The sequence below is a fragment of the Phyllobates terribilis genome, unplaced genomic scaffold (genome assembly GCF_046119375.1).
Source record: "Phyllobates terribilis strain yellow unplaced genomic scaffold, ASM4611937v1 Scaffold_1__5_contigs__length_1240528914, whole genome shotgun sequence".
NCBI lineage: Eukaryota > Metazoa > Chordata > Amphibia > Anura > Dendrobatidae > Phyllobates > Phyllobates terribilis.
Genome location: NW_027362761.1, coordinates 958,909,124 through 958,923,654, shown reverse-complemented (window position 1 = coordinate 958,923,654; position 14,531 = coordinate 958,909,124). Strand labels below are relative to the sequence as shown.

Sequence of the window (14,531 nt, the reverse complement as noted above, 5' to 3'; positions counted from 1 at the left end):
TCACAGGGGGATTTCCTGGACCCAGGACCCTCTAATTACAGTGACTACCAAAGCCAGTATACGAGGCTGGGGAGCCATGGTGGCCCAAACTCCTTTTCAAGGCAGATGGAGTCCCGAAATCAGTGCCAGATCCTCCAACTTCAGGGAGTTAAAGGCAGTAGAAAAAACACTCAGAGCGGTAGTCGACCTAATCCAGGGTACTCACATCAAGATACTCTCGGACAATGTGACAACAGCTGCCTTCCTTCGTCATCAAGGAGGTACGAGGGTAGACAGCCTGAAACAGATCGCAGGCCGAATATTTTTCTGGGCAGAACAACATCTCCTGTCACTCTCGGCAATTCACCTGAAAGGCTCAAACAACATTCAAGCAGACTTTCTAAGCAAGAAAGACATCCAGCCAGGAGAATGGAGCCTGAATCCTCAAATATTCCAGTCACTTGTAGCAAAATGGGGTCTCCCCGGGGTAGATCTCTTTGCCAGTCGTTTAAACGCAAATCTTCCCCTCTTCTTTTCATTGGACAGAAGAGACAATGCCATGAATTTGGACGCACTAGCCCATCCCTGACATTTCAAACTGGTCTATGCGTTTCCTCCAATTCCACTGATAGCAAGAACTATCCAGAAAGTCAGGTTAGAGAGAGTGACAACAATTCTGGTGGCCACTCTGTGACCCAAAAGGCCTTGGTTCAGGGCCATCACAGAACTTTGCCTAGAGGGTCCGGTAATACTTCCACAGGTCAACAACCTTCTCTCTCAAGGCCCCCTATTCCACCCAAATCCTCAGTGGCTAAACCTTGCAGCCAGGTTACTGAAGCCAAGATCCAAAGGTCTCTCGAAAGAAGTTCTAAGAACTCTTCAACAGAGTAGGAAGCCAGTAACCAATGCTATATACGGCAAAATATGGGAAAAATTCCTATCATGGTACGCCCCGGATATTCCTGATACCTCACACCCCAACATTGCTCGGATCATTGATTTTTTACAGAATGGATTGGAGTTGGGTCTCAAACCTAGTACTCTCAAGGTGCAGATTTCAGCCCCAAGTTCCATATTCGACCAAGATTTGGCCTCTCACAGATGGATCAAGAGATTCATGACTTCGGCACTCAGGCTTCACCCAAGAATTCAGTCTCATGTCCAATCCTTGGATCTAAATGTGGTGCTTAGGGGTCTAACCCTCTCTCCCTTCGAGCCTCTATCCTCTAGCTCAATACAGACTCTCTCTCATAAGACTGCCTTTTTAGTAGCCATCAATTCAGCATAGAGAGTAGGAGAACTGCAGGCTCTTTCCATCAGAGATCCTTACATGAATGTGACTGCAGATAGAATTACGCTTCGCCTGGACCTTTCCTTCCTCCCAAAGGTGGTTACGGATTTCCATCGTTCCCAGGAAGTCATCCTTCCCTTCTTCTGCCAGAAACCTTCTAATTCAAAGGAAGAAGAGTTCCACCTCCTAGATGTCCGCAGAGTGGTCCTTTATTATCTTCAACAAACTGAGTCTTGGAGATTGGATTCAAATCTATTTATACAACACTCAGGGCATAACAAGAGGAAGGAAGGCAGCTAAATCCACTATAGCAAACTGGATTAAAAAGGCAATTAGGGAAGCCTACATCAACCAACAGATGGATCCACCAATTACCTTAAAAGCTCATGCTATCAGATCCACAGCAACTTCATGGGCCGAAAGAGAGGGCGCTTCTACAGAGCAGATTTGCAGGGCAGCTACATGGTCTTCCCTTCACACATTTTCCAAACATTATAGATTAGACTTATCATCCACTAGGGATTTAGCCCTTGGTAGGAAAGTCCTACAAGCTATTGTCCCTCCCTAATAAAATATTGTTGGTATTCCTCCAATGCTGTTGTGGAAGGCGTATTGAGAAAATAGAATTAGTCCTTACCAGTAATTCGGTTTCTAGAAGCCATTTTTCCAGGTGATATTGGTCAACACTGGGGATTGACGGTGGGGAGGGGCTTTTAACCTCTCTATGTTCCTGTCCCCCGATAGGGCGTGGACGGCTTCTAGAAACAGAATTACAAGGACTAATTCTATTTTTCTCATATTTCTCTTGAGGAAGCTTTTTGATCCCAAGATTTTAATTTAATATATTTTTCTCATTTCACCATTTTAGATTATTTAGTGCTGATGCATCACACACAAATCGGATTACACACTACACGCGGTATATGTACGGTATGTGTGTGTATGCGGTATATGCCCCGTACACACCACACAGCGTATACCACGCAGGCCCCGTACACACTACACAGCGTATACCACGCAGGCCCCGTACACACTACACAGCGTATATAACGCAGGCCCCGTACACACTACACAGCGTATATAACGCAGGCCCCGTACACACTACACAGCGTATATAACGCAGGCCCCGTACACACTACACAGCGTATATAACGCAGGCCCCGTACACACTACACAGCGTATATAACGCAGGCCCCGTACACACTACACAGCGTATATAACGCAGGCCCCGTACACACTACACAGCGTATATAACGCAGGCCCCGTACACACTACACAGCGTATATAACGCAGGCCCCGTACACACTACACAGCGTATATAACGCAGGCCCCGTACACACTATACACCGTATATAACGCAGGCCCCGTACACACTATACACCGTATATAACGGGCCCCGTACACACTACACACCGTATATAACCCAGGCCCCGTACACACTACACACCGTATATAACGCAGGCCCCGTACACACTATACACCGTATATAACCCAGGCCCCGTACACACTATACACCGTATATAACCCAGGCCCCGTACACACTATACACCGTATATAACCCAGGCCCCGTACACACTATACACCGTATATAACCCAGGCCCCGTACACACTATACACCGTATATAACCCAGGCCCCGTACACACTATACACCGTATATAACCCAGGCCCCGTACACACTATACACCGTATATAACCCAGGCCCCGTACACACTATACACCGTATATAACCCAGGCCCCGTACACACTATACACCGTATATAACCCAGGCCCCGTACACACTATACACCGTATATAACCCAGGCCCCGTACACACTATACACCGTATATAACCCAGGCCCCGTACACACTATACACCGTATATAACCCAGGCCCCGTACACACTATACACCGTATATAACCCAGGCCCCGTACACACTACACACCGTATATAACCCAGGCCCCGTACACACTACACACCGTATATAACCCAGGCCCCGTACACACTATACACCGTATATAACCCAGGCCCCGTACACACTATACACCGTATATAACCCAGGCCCCGTACACACTATACACCGTATATAACCCAGGCCTCGTACACACTACACACCGTATATAACCCAGGCCCCGTACACACTACATATAACACAGGTCTCGCACATGTAACCGCTGCTTTACATTGACCAGACTGCAGCCTCTTTTTACTGTGCACACACAGAGGTGCAGTGATTGGAGCTCAGGACACAGGTTGCTGATTGGCTGTTTACATCACAGTGGGCGTGAAATGCTTTGTACCTCGTGTTGAAACTGGTTGCCATGGATACGCAGTACACGGTGTTCTCTGGGCAGTGCAGCCGTGCACGGAGCAGGTAGGTCGGAGTTCTGACCTCTTCATCCAGAGATTCCTGCACTGCACGGAGGGGAGGCTGCGGCTGCAGAGCACAGGGCACACTGTCACTGACTCACTGTGGAAGGGAAACATTGCTGGCAATAAGTGAGGGCCCAGGTATGAGAGGAACATTGCAGGTGGTACTAGGTAGGGGAGCAGGGTGACTGTGTGCCTGGAGAGTGGCTTCAACCCTATATAGGGGCACATATAGTCTGATACTGTATAGAGGGGCAAACAGAAGCTAGCACTGTATAGAGGAGCACACAGAAGCTAGCACTGTATAGAGGGGCACACAAGCTGACACTGTATATAGGGGCACACAGAAGCTAGCACTGTATAGAGGGGCACACAGAAGCTGGCACTGTATAGAGGGGCACACAGAAGCTAGCACTGTATAGAGGGGCACACAGAAGATAGCACTGTATAGAGGGGCACACAAGCTGACACTGTATATGGGGGCACACAGAAGCTGGCACTGTATAGAGGGGCACACAGAAGCTGGCACTGTATAGAGGGGCACACAAAAGCTGGCACTGTATAGAGGGGCACACAAAAGCTGGCACTGTATAGAGGAGCACACAGAAGCTAGCACTGTATAGAGGGGCACACAGAAGCTGGTACTGTATAGAGGGGCACACAGAAGCTAGCACTGTATAGAGGGGCACACAGAAGCTAGCACTGTATAGAGGGGCACACAAAAGCTAGCACTGTATAGAGGGGCACACAGAAGCTAGCACTGTATAGAGGGGCACACAGAAGCTAGCACTGTATAGAGGGGCACACAGAAGCTAGCACTGTATAGAGGGGCACACAGAAGCTAGCACTGTATAGAGGGGCACACAGAAGCTTGCACTGTATAGAGGGGCACACAGAAGCTGGCACTGTATAGAGGGGCACACAGAAGCTAGCACTGTATATAGGGGCACACAGAATCTAGCACTGTATAGAGGAGCACACAGAAGCTAGTACTGTATAGAGGGGAACACAGAAGATAGCACTGTATAGAGGGGCACACAAGCTGACACTGTATATGGGGGCACACAGAAGCTAGCACTGTATAGAGGGGCACACAGAAGCTGGCACTGTATAGAGGGGCACACAGAATCTGGCACTGTATATAGGGGCACACAGAAGCTAGCACTGTATAGAGGGGCAAACAGAAGGTAGCACTGTATAGAGGAGCACACATAAGCTGGCACTGTATAGAGGGGCACACAGAAGCTGGCACTGTATAGAGGGGCACACAGAATCTGGCACTGTATATAGGGGCACACAGAAGCTAGCACTGTATAGAGGGGCACACAGAAGCTAGCACTGTATAGAGGAGCACACAGAAGCTAGCACTGTATATAGGGGCACACAGAAGCTAGCACTGTATAGAGGGGCACACAGAAGCTAGCACTGTATAGAGGGGCACACAGAAGCTAGCACTGTATAGAGGGGCACACAGAAGCTAGCACTGTATAGAGGGGCACACAGAAGCTGGCACTGTATAGAGGGGCACACAGAAGCTGGCACTGTATAGAGGGGCACACAGAAGCTGGCACTGTATAGAGGAGCACACAGATGCTGGCACTGTATAGAGGGGCACACAGAAGCTGGCACTGTATAGAGGAGCACACAGAAGCTAGCACTGTATAGAGGGGCACACAGAAGCTGGCACTGTATAGAGGGGCAAACAGAAGCTAGCACTGTATAGAGGGGCACACAGAAGCTGGCACTGTATAGAGGGGCACACAGAAGCTGGCACTGTATAGAGGGGCACACAGAAGCTAGCACTGTATAGAGGGGCACACAGAAGATATCACTGTATAGAGGAGCACACAGAAGCTAGCACTGTATAGAGGGGCACACAGAACCTGGCACTGTATAGAGGGGCACACAGAAGCTAGCACTGTATAGAGGGGCACACAGAAGCTGGCACTGTATAGAGGGGCACACAGAAGCTAGCACTGTATAGAGGAGCACACAGAAGCTAGCACTGTATAGAGGGGCACACAGAAGCTAGCACTGTATATAGGGGCACACAGAAGCTAGCACTGTATAGAGGGGCACACAGAAGCTAGCACTGTATGGAGGGGCACACAGAAGCTAGCACTGTATAGAGGGGCACACAGAAGCTAGCACTGTATAGAGGGGCACACAGAAGCTAGCACTATATAGAGGGGCACACAGAAGCTGGCACTGTATAGAGGGGCACACAGAAGCTGGCACTGTATAGAGGGGCACACATAAGCTGGCACTGTATAGAGCACACAGAAGCTAGCACTGTATAGAGGGGCACACAGAAGCTGGCACTGTATAGAGGGGCACACAGAAGCTAGCACTGTATAGAGGAGCACTCAGAAGCTAGCACTGTATAGAGGGGCACACAGAAGCTAGCACTGTATATAGGGGCACACAGAAGCTAGCACTGTATATAGGGGCACACAGAAGCTAGCACTGTATAGAGGGGCACACAGAAGCTAGCACTGTATAGAGGGGCACACAGAAGCTAGCACTGTATAGAGGGGCACACAGAAGCTAGCACTGTATAGAGGGGCACACAGAAGCTGGCACTGTATAGAGGGGCACACAGAAGCTGGCACTGTATAGAGGGGCACACAGAAGCTGGCACTGTATAGAGGAGCACACAGAAGCTGGCACTGTATAGAGGGGCACACAGAAGCTAGCACTGTATAGAGGGGCACACAGAAGCTGGCACTGTATAGAGGGGCACACAGAAGCTGGCACTGTATAGAGGGGCACACAGAAGCTAGCACTGTGTAGAGGGGCACACAGAAGATATCACTGTATAGAGGAGCACACAGAAGCTAGCACTGTATAGAGGGGCACACAGAACCTGGCACTGTATAGAGGGGCACACAGAAGCTAGCACTGTATAGAGGGGCACACAGAAGCTGGCACTGTATAGAGGGGCACACAGAAGCTAGCACTGTATAGAGGGGCACACAGAAGCTAGCACTGTATAGAGGGGCACACAGAAGCTAGCACTGTATATAGGGGCACACAGAAGCTAGCACTGTATAGAGGGGCACACAGAAGCTAGCACTGTATGGAGGGGCACACAGAAGCTAGCACTGTATAGAGGGGCACACAGAAGCTAGCACTGTATAGAGGGGCACACAGAAGCTAGCACTATATAGAGGGGCACACAGAAGCTGGCACTGTATAGAGGGGCACACAGAAGCTGGCACTGTATAGAGGGGCACACATAAGCTGGCACTGTATAGAGGAGCACACAGAAGCTAGCACTGTATAGAGGGGCACACAGAAGCTGGCACTGTATAGAGGGGCACACAGAAGCTAGCACTGTATAGAGGGGCACACAGAAGCTGGCAGTGTATAGAGGGGCACACAGAAGCTGGCACTGTATAGAGGGGCACACAGAAGCTGGCACTGTATAGAGGGGCACACAGAAGCTGGCACTGTATAGAGGGGCACACAGAAGCTAGACCTGTATAGAGGGGCACACAGAAGCTAGACCTGTATAGAGGGGCACACAGAAGCTGGCACTGTATAGAGGGGCGCACAGAAGCTGGCACTGTATAGAGGGGCGCACAGAAGCTAGCACTGTATAGAGGGGCACACAGAAACTAGCACTGTATAGAGGGGCGCACATAAGCTGGCACTGTATAGAGGGGCGCACAGAAGCTGGTACTGTATAGAGGGGCACACAGAAGCTAGCACTGTATAGAGGGACACACAGAAGCTGGCACTGTATAGAGGGGCACACAGAAGCTAGCACAGTATAGAGGGGCACACAGAAGCTAGCACAGTATAGAGGGGCACACAGAAGCTAGCACTGTATAGAGGGACACACAGAAGCTAGCACTGTATAGAGGGGCACACAGAAGCTAGCACAGTATAGAGGGGCACACAGAAGCTGGCACTGTATAGAGGGGCACACAGAAGCTGGCACTGTATAGAGGGGCACACAGAAGCTGGCACTGTATAGAGGGGCACACAGAAGCTGGCACTGTATAGAGGGACACACAGAAGCTAGCACAGTATAGAGGGGCACACAGAAGCTAGCACTGTATAGAGGGGCACACAGAAGCTAGCACTGTATAGAGGAGCACACAGAAGCTAGCACTGTATATAGGGGCACACAGAAGCTAGCACTGTATAGAGGGGCACACAGAAGCTAGCACTGTATAGAGGGGCACACAGAAGCTAGCACTGTATAGAGGGGCACACAGAAGCTAGCACTGTATAGAGGGGCACACAGAAGCTGGCACTGTATAGAGGGGCACACAGAAGCTGGCACTGTATAGAGGGGCACACAGAAGCTGGCACTGTATAGAGGAGCACACAGATGCTGGCACTGTATAGAGGGGCACACAGAAGCTGGCACTGTATAGAGGAGCACACAGAAGCTAGCACTGTATAGAGGGGCACACAGAAGCTGGCACTGTATAGAGGGGCAAACAGAAGCTAGCACTGTATAGAGGGGCACACAGAAGCTGGCACTGTATAGAGGGGCACACAGAAGCTGGCACTGTATAGAGGGGCACACAGAAGCTAGCACTGTATAGAGGGGCACACAGAAGATATCACTGTATAGAGGAGCACACAGAAGCTAGCACTGTATAGAGGGGCACACAGAACCTGGCACTGTATAGAGGGGCACACAGAAGCTAGCACTGTATAGAGGGGCACACAGAAGCTGGCACTGTATAGAGGGGCACACAGAAGCTAGCACTGTATAGAGGAGCACACAGAAGCTAGCACTGTATAGAGGGGCACACAGAAGCTAGCACTGTATATAGGGGCACACAGAAGCTAGCACTGTATAGAGGGGCACACAGAAGCTAGCACTGTATGGAGGGGCACACAGAAGCTAGCACTGTATAGAGGGGCACACAGAAGCTAGCACTGTATAGAGGGGCACACAGAAGCTAGCACTATATAGAGGGGCACACAGAAGCTGGCACTGTATAGAGGGGCACACAGAAGCTGGCACTGTATAGAGGGGCACACATAAGCTGGCACTGTATAGAGGAGCACACAGAAGCTAGCACTGTATAGAGGGGCACACAGAAGCTGGCACTGTATAGAGGGGCACACAGAAGCTAGCACTGTATAGAGGAGCACTCAGAAGCTAGCACTGTATAGAGGGGCACACAGAAGCTAGCACTGTATATAGGGGCACACAGAAGCTAGCACTGTATATAGGGGCACACAGAAGCTAGCACTGTATAGAGGGGCACACAGAAGCTAGCACTGTATAGAGGGGCACACAGAAGCTAGCACTGTATAGAGGGGCACACAGAAGCTGGCACTGTATAGAGGGGCACACAGAAGCTGGCACTGTATAGAGGGGCACACAGAAGCTGGCACTGTATAGAGGAGCACACAGATGCTGGCACTGTATAGAGGGGCACACAGAAGCTGGCACTGTATAGAGGAGCACACAGAAGCTGGCACTGTATAGAGGGGCACACAGAAGCTAGCACTGTATAGAGGGGCACACAGAAGCTGGCACTGTATAGAGGGGCACACAGAAGCTGGCACTGTATAGAGGGGCACACAGAAGCTAGCACTGTATAGAGGGGCACACAGAAGATATCACTGTATAGAGGAGCACACAGAAGCTAGCACTGTATAGAGGGGCACACAGAACCTGGCACTGTATAGAGGGGCACACAGAAGCTAGCACTGTATAGAGGGGCACACAGAAGCTGGCACTGTATAGAGGGGCACACAGAAGCTAGCACTGTATAGAGGAGCACACAGAAGCTAGCACTGTATAGAGGGGCACACAGAAGCTAGCACTGTATATAGGGGCACACAGAAGCTAGCACTGTATAGAGGGGCACACAGAAGCTAGCACTGTATGGAGGGGCACACAGAAGCTAGCACTGTATAGAGGGGCACACAGAAGCTAGCACTGTATAGAGGGGCACACAGAAGCTAGCACTATATAGAGGGGCACACAGAAGCTGGCACTGTATAGAGGGGCACACAGAAGCTGGCACTGTATAGAGGGGCACACATAAGCTGGCACTGTATAGAGGAGCACACAGAAGCTAGCACTGTATAGAGGGGCACACAGAAGCTGGCACTGTATAGAGGGGCACACAGAAGCTAGCACTGTATAGAGGGGCACACAGAAGCTGGCAGTGTATAGAGGGGCACACAGAAGCTGGCACTGTATAGAGGGGCACACAGAAGCTGGCACTGTATAGAGGGGCACACAGAAGCTGGCACTGTATAGAGGGGCACACAGAAGCTAGACCTGTATAGAGGGGCACACAGAAGCTAGACCTGTATAGAGGGGCACACAGAAGCTGGCACTGTATAGAGGGGCGCACAGAAGCTGGCACTGTATAGAGGGGCGCACAGAAGCTAGCACTGTATAGAGGGGCACACAGAAACTAGCACTGTATAGAGGGGCGCACATAAGCTGGCACTGTATAGAGGGGCGCACAGAAGCTGGTACTGTATAGAGGGGCACACAGAAGCTAGCACTGTATAGAGGGACACACAGAAGCTGGCACTGTATAGAGGGGCACACAGAAGCTAGCACAGTATAGAGGGGCACACAGAAGCTAGCACAGTATAGAGGGGCACACAGAAGCTAGCACTGTATAGAGGGACACACAGAAGCTAGCACTGTATAGAGGGGCACACAGAAGCTAGCACAGTATAGAGGGGCACACAGAAGCTGGCACTGTATAGAGGGGCACACAGAAGCTGGCACTGTATAGAGGGGCACACAGAAGCTGGCACTGTATAGAGGGGCACACAGAAGCTGGCACTGTATAGAGGGACACACAGAAGCTAGCACAGTATAGAGGGGCACACAGAAGCTGGCACTGTATAGAGGGGCACACAGAAGCTGGCACTGTATAGAGGGGCACACAGAAGCTGGCACTGTATAGAGGGGCACACAGATGCTGGCACTGTATAGAGGGGCACACTCAGGGGTGGATTAAGAGTAGCCAGGACCCCGGGCAGTTTAGAAGGCGTGGGCACCCCCAGGTACCCAATGGAACATGTGACATGTCACATGATCACTTTTTGATTGATCATGTGATAGGTCATGTGAGTAACACACATATGCTCTGTTGCACATTTGTAGATGGAAAAAGATAGAGATAGGGGTGCACATACCGCACCGCGCAAATTTTTCCCTTCTGTACAGCACTATGCATAACATAGTGCTATACAAAATAGAGCAGGAGTGTGGGATTCATTTTCCCGAGGGGCCACAGGAGAGACCGTGACTGTTGTGGAGGCCTTACCATTAGGCTGATTTTAATTCTGCTCAATAATAATGTTAACATATTAATTATAATTATTTTTTTACATTAATTGTATGACTTATATTGAGCGCAATTAAGTATGCTGACATCCCCCTATATACAGTACGAACCCCCATATAGCCTCCTAGATACAATATGAGCCTCCGCATAGCCTCCTATATAAAGCATGAGCCTCCGCATAGCCTCCTAGATACAGTATGAGCCTCAGCATAGCCTCCTATATACATTATGAGCCTCCGAATAACCTCCTATATACAGTATGAGCCTCCACATAGCCTCCTATATACAGCATGAGCCTCCGCATAGCCTCCTATATACAGTATGAGCCTCCGAATAACCTCCTATATACAGTATGAGCCTCCACATAGCCTCCTATATACAGCATGAGCCTCCGCATAGCCTCCTATATACAGCATGAACCTCCGCATAGCCTCCTAGATACAGTATGAGCATCCGCATAGCCTTCTAGATACAGTATGGGCCACCCACATAGACTCCTAGATACAGTATGAGCCCAACATAGCTCCCTATATACAGTATGAGGCCGCATGTAGCCCCCTAGATACAGTATGAGGCCACATGTAGCTCCCTAGATACAGTATGAGGCCGCATGTAGCTCCCTAGATACAGTATGAGGCCGCATGTAGCTCCCTAGATGCAGTATACACACACAGTCTTGTACACACACATGCAGTCAGACAGTGGATTTACATAGGGACATAAGCCTATAGTAACAAGACTATTATGCAGCCACATACAAAGTTCAATAATAGCAGCAAAAGAGGTACTTTATGCAGGAAAAATCCTAATGGAGTATGCTGTTAAAGACATATACGAAAAGTCTGACAGAAGCTGGCACTGTATAGAGGGGCACACAGAAGCTAGCACTGTATAGAGGGGCACACAGAAGCTAGCACTGTATAGAGGGGCACACATAAGCTAGCACTGTATAGAGGGGCACACAGAAGCTAGCACTGTATAGAGGGGCGCACAGAAGCTAGCACTGTATAGAGGGGTACACAGAAGCTAGCAGAGTATAGAGGGGCACACAAAAGCTGGCACTGTATAGAGGGGCACACAGAATCTGGCACTGTATAGAGGGGCACACAAAAGCTGGCACTGTATAGAGGGGCACACAGAAGCTAGCACTGTATAGAGGGGCACACAGAAGCTAGCACTGTATAGAGGGGCACATAGAAGCTAGCACTGTATAGAGGAGCACACAGAAGCTAGCACTGTATAGAGGGGCACACAGAAGCTAGCACTGTATAGAGGGGCACACAGAAGCTAGCACTGTATAGAGGGGCACACAGAAGCTAGCACTGTATAGAGGGGCACACAGAAGCTAGCACTGTATAGAGGGGTACACAGAAGCTAGCACAGTTTAGAGGGGCACACAAAAGCTGGCACTGTATATAGGGGCGCACATAAGCTGGTACTGTATAGAGGGGCACACAGAATCTGGCACTGTATAGAGGGGCACACAGAAGCTGGTACTGTATAGAGGGGCATACAGATGCTGGCACTTTATAGAGTGGCACTCAGAAGCTGGCACTGTATAGAGGGGCACACAGAAGCTGGCACTGTATAGAGGGGCACACAGAAGCTGGCACTGTATAGAGGGGCACACTGAAACTGGCACTGTATAGAGGGGCACACAGAAACTGGCACTGTATAGAGGGGCACACAGAAGCTAGCACTGTATAGAGGGGCACACAGAAGCTGGCACTGTATAGAGGGGCACACAGAAGCTGGCACTGTATAGAGGGGCACACTGAAGCTGGCACTGTATAGAGGGGCACACTGAAACTGGCACTGTATAGAGGGGCACACAGAAGCTAGCACTGTATAGAGGGGCACACAGAAACTGGCACTGTATAGAGGGGCACACAGAAGCTAGCACTGTATAGAGGGGCACACAGAAGCTGGCACTGTATATAGGGACACACAGAAGCTGGCACTGTATAGAGGGGCACACAGAAGCTGGCACTGTATAGAGGGGCACACGGAAGATAGCACTGTATAGAGGGGCACACAGAAGCTGGCACTGTATAGAGGGGCACACAGAATCTAGCACTGTATAAAGGGGCACTCAGAAGCTAGCACTGTATAGAGGGGCACACAGAAGCTGGCACTGTATAGAGGGGCACACAGAAGCTAGACCTGTATAGAGGGGCACACATAAGCTGGCACTGTATAGAGGGGCGCACAGAAGCTAGCACTGTATAGAGGGGCGCACAGAAGCTAGCACTGTATAGAGGGGCGCACATAAGCTGGCACTGTATAGAGGGGTGCACAGAAGCTGGTACTGTATAGAGGGGCACACAGAAGCTGGCACTGTATAGAGGGGCACACAGAAGCTGGCACTGTATAGAGGGGCACACAGAAGCTAGCACTGTATAGAGGGGCACACAGAAGCTGGCACTGTATAGAGGGGCACACAGAAGCTAGCACTGTATAGAGGGGCACACAGAAGCTGGCACTGTATAGAGGGGCACACAGAAGCTGGCACTGTATAGAGGGGCACACAGAAGCTAGCACTGTATAGAGGGGCACACAGAAGCTAGCACTGTATAGAGGGACACACAGAAGCTAGCACTGTATAGAGGGGCACACAGAAGCTAGCACTGTATAGAGGGGCACACAGAAGCTTGCACTGTATAGAGGGACACACAGAAGCTAGCACTGTATAGAGGGGCACACAGAAGCCAGCACTGTATAGAGGGGCACACAGAAGCTTGCACTGTATAGAGGGACACACAGAAGCTAGCACTGTATAGAGGGGCACACAGAAGCAAGCACTATATAGAGGGGCACACAGAAGATAGCACTGTATAGAAGGGCACACATAAGCTGGCACTGTATAAAGGGGCATGCAGAAGATAGCACTGTGTTAAGGGGCACACAGAAGATAGCACTGTATAGAGGGGCACACAGAAGCTAGACCTGTATAGAGTGGCACACAGAAGCTGGCACTGTATAGAGGAGCACACAGAAGCTAGCTCTGTATAGAGGGGCACACAGAAGATAGCACTGTATAGAGGGGCACACAGAAGCTGGCACTGTATAGAGGGGCACACAGAAGCTGGCACTGTATAGAGGAGCACACAGAAGCTGGCACTGTATAGAGGGGCACACAGAAGATAGCACTGTATAGAGGGACACACAGAAGCTAGCACTGTATAGAGGAGCACACAAAAGTTGGCACTGTATAGAGGGGCACACAGAAGCTGGCACTGTATAGAGGGGCACACAGAAGCTGGCACTGTATAGAGGGGCACACAGAAGCTGGCACTGTATTGAGGGGCACACAGAAGATAGCACTGTATAGAGGAGCACACAGAAGCTGGCACTGTATAGAGGGGCACACAGAAGCTAGCTCTGTATAGAGGGGCACACAGAAGATAGCACTGTATAGAGGGGCACACAGAAGCTGGCACTGTATAGAGGGGCACACAGAAGCTGGCACTGTATAGAGGGGCACACAGAAGCTAGCACTGTATAGAGGAGCACACAGAAGCTAGCACTGTATAGAGGGGCACACAGAAGCTAGCACTGTATAGAGGGGCACACAGATTCTGGCACTGTATAGAGGGGCACACTCAGGGGTGGATTAAG

At 50.3% G+C, this 14,531-nt stretch overlaps 1 protein-coding gene across 1 annotated transcript in view; it reads left to right on the top strand.

The window, feature by feature from the left end:
- Nucleotides 1-3,495: 3,495 nt before the first annotated feature.
- The window catches only part of TTC29 (tetratricopeptide repeat domain 29), a 387,470-nt gene continuing 376,434 nt past the window's right edge, over nucleotides 3,496-14,531 (top strand). Inside the window, exon 1 of the mRNA XM_073642501.1 lies at nucleotides 3,496-3,622. The gene's annotated coding sequence lies outside the window, so the exon portion shown is untranslated. The remainder of the gene's footprint in view (nucleotides 3,623-14,531) is intronic.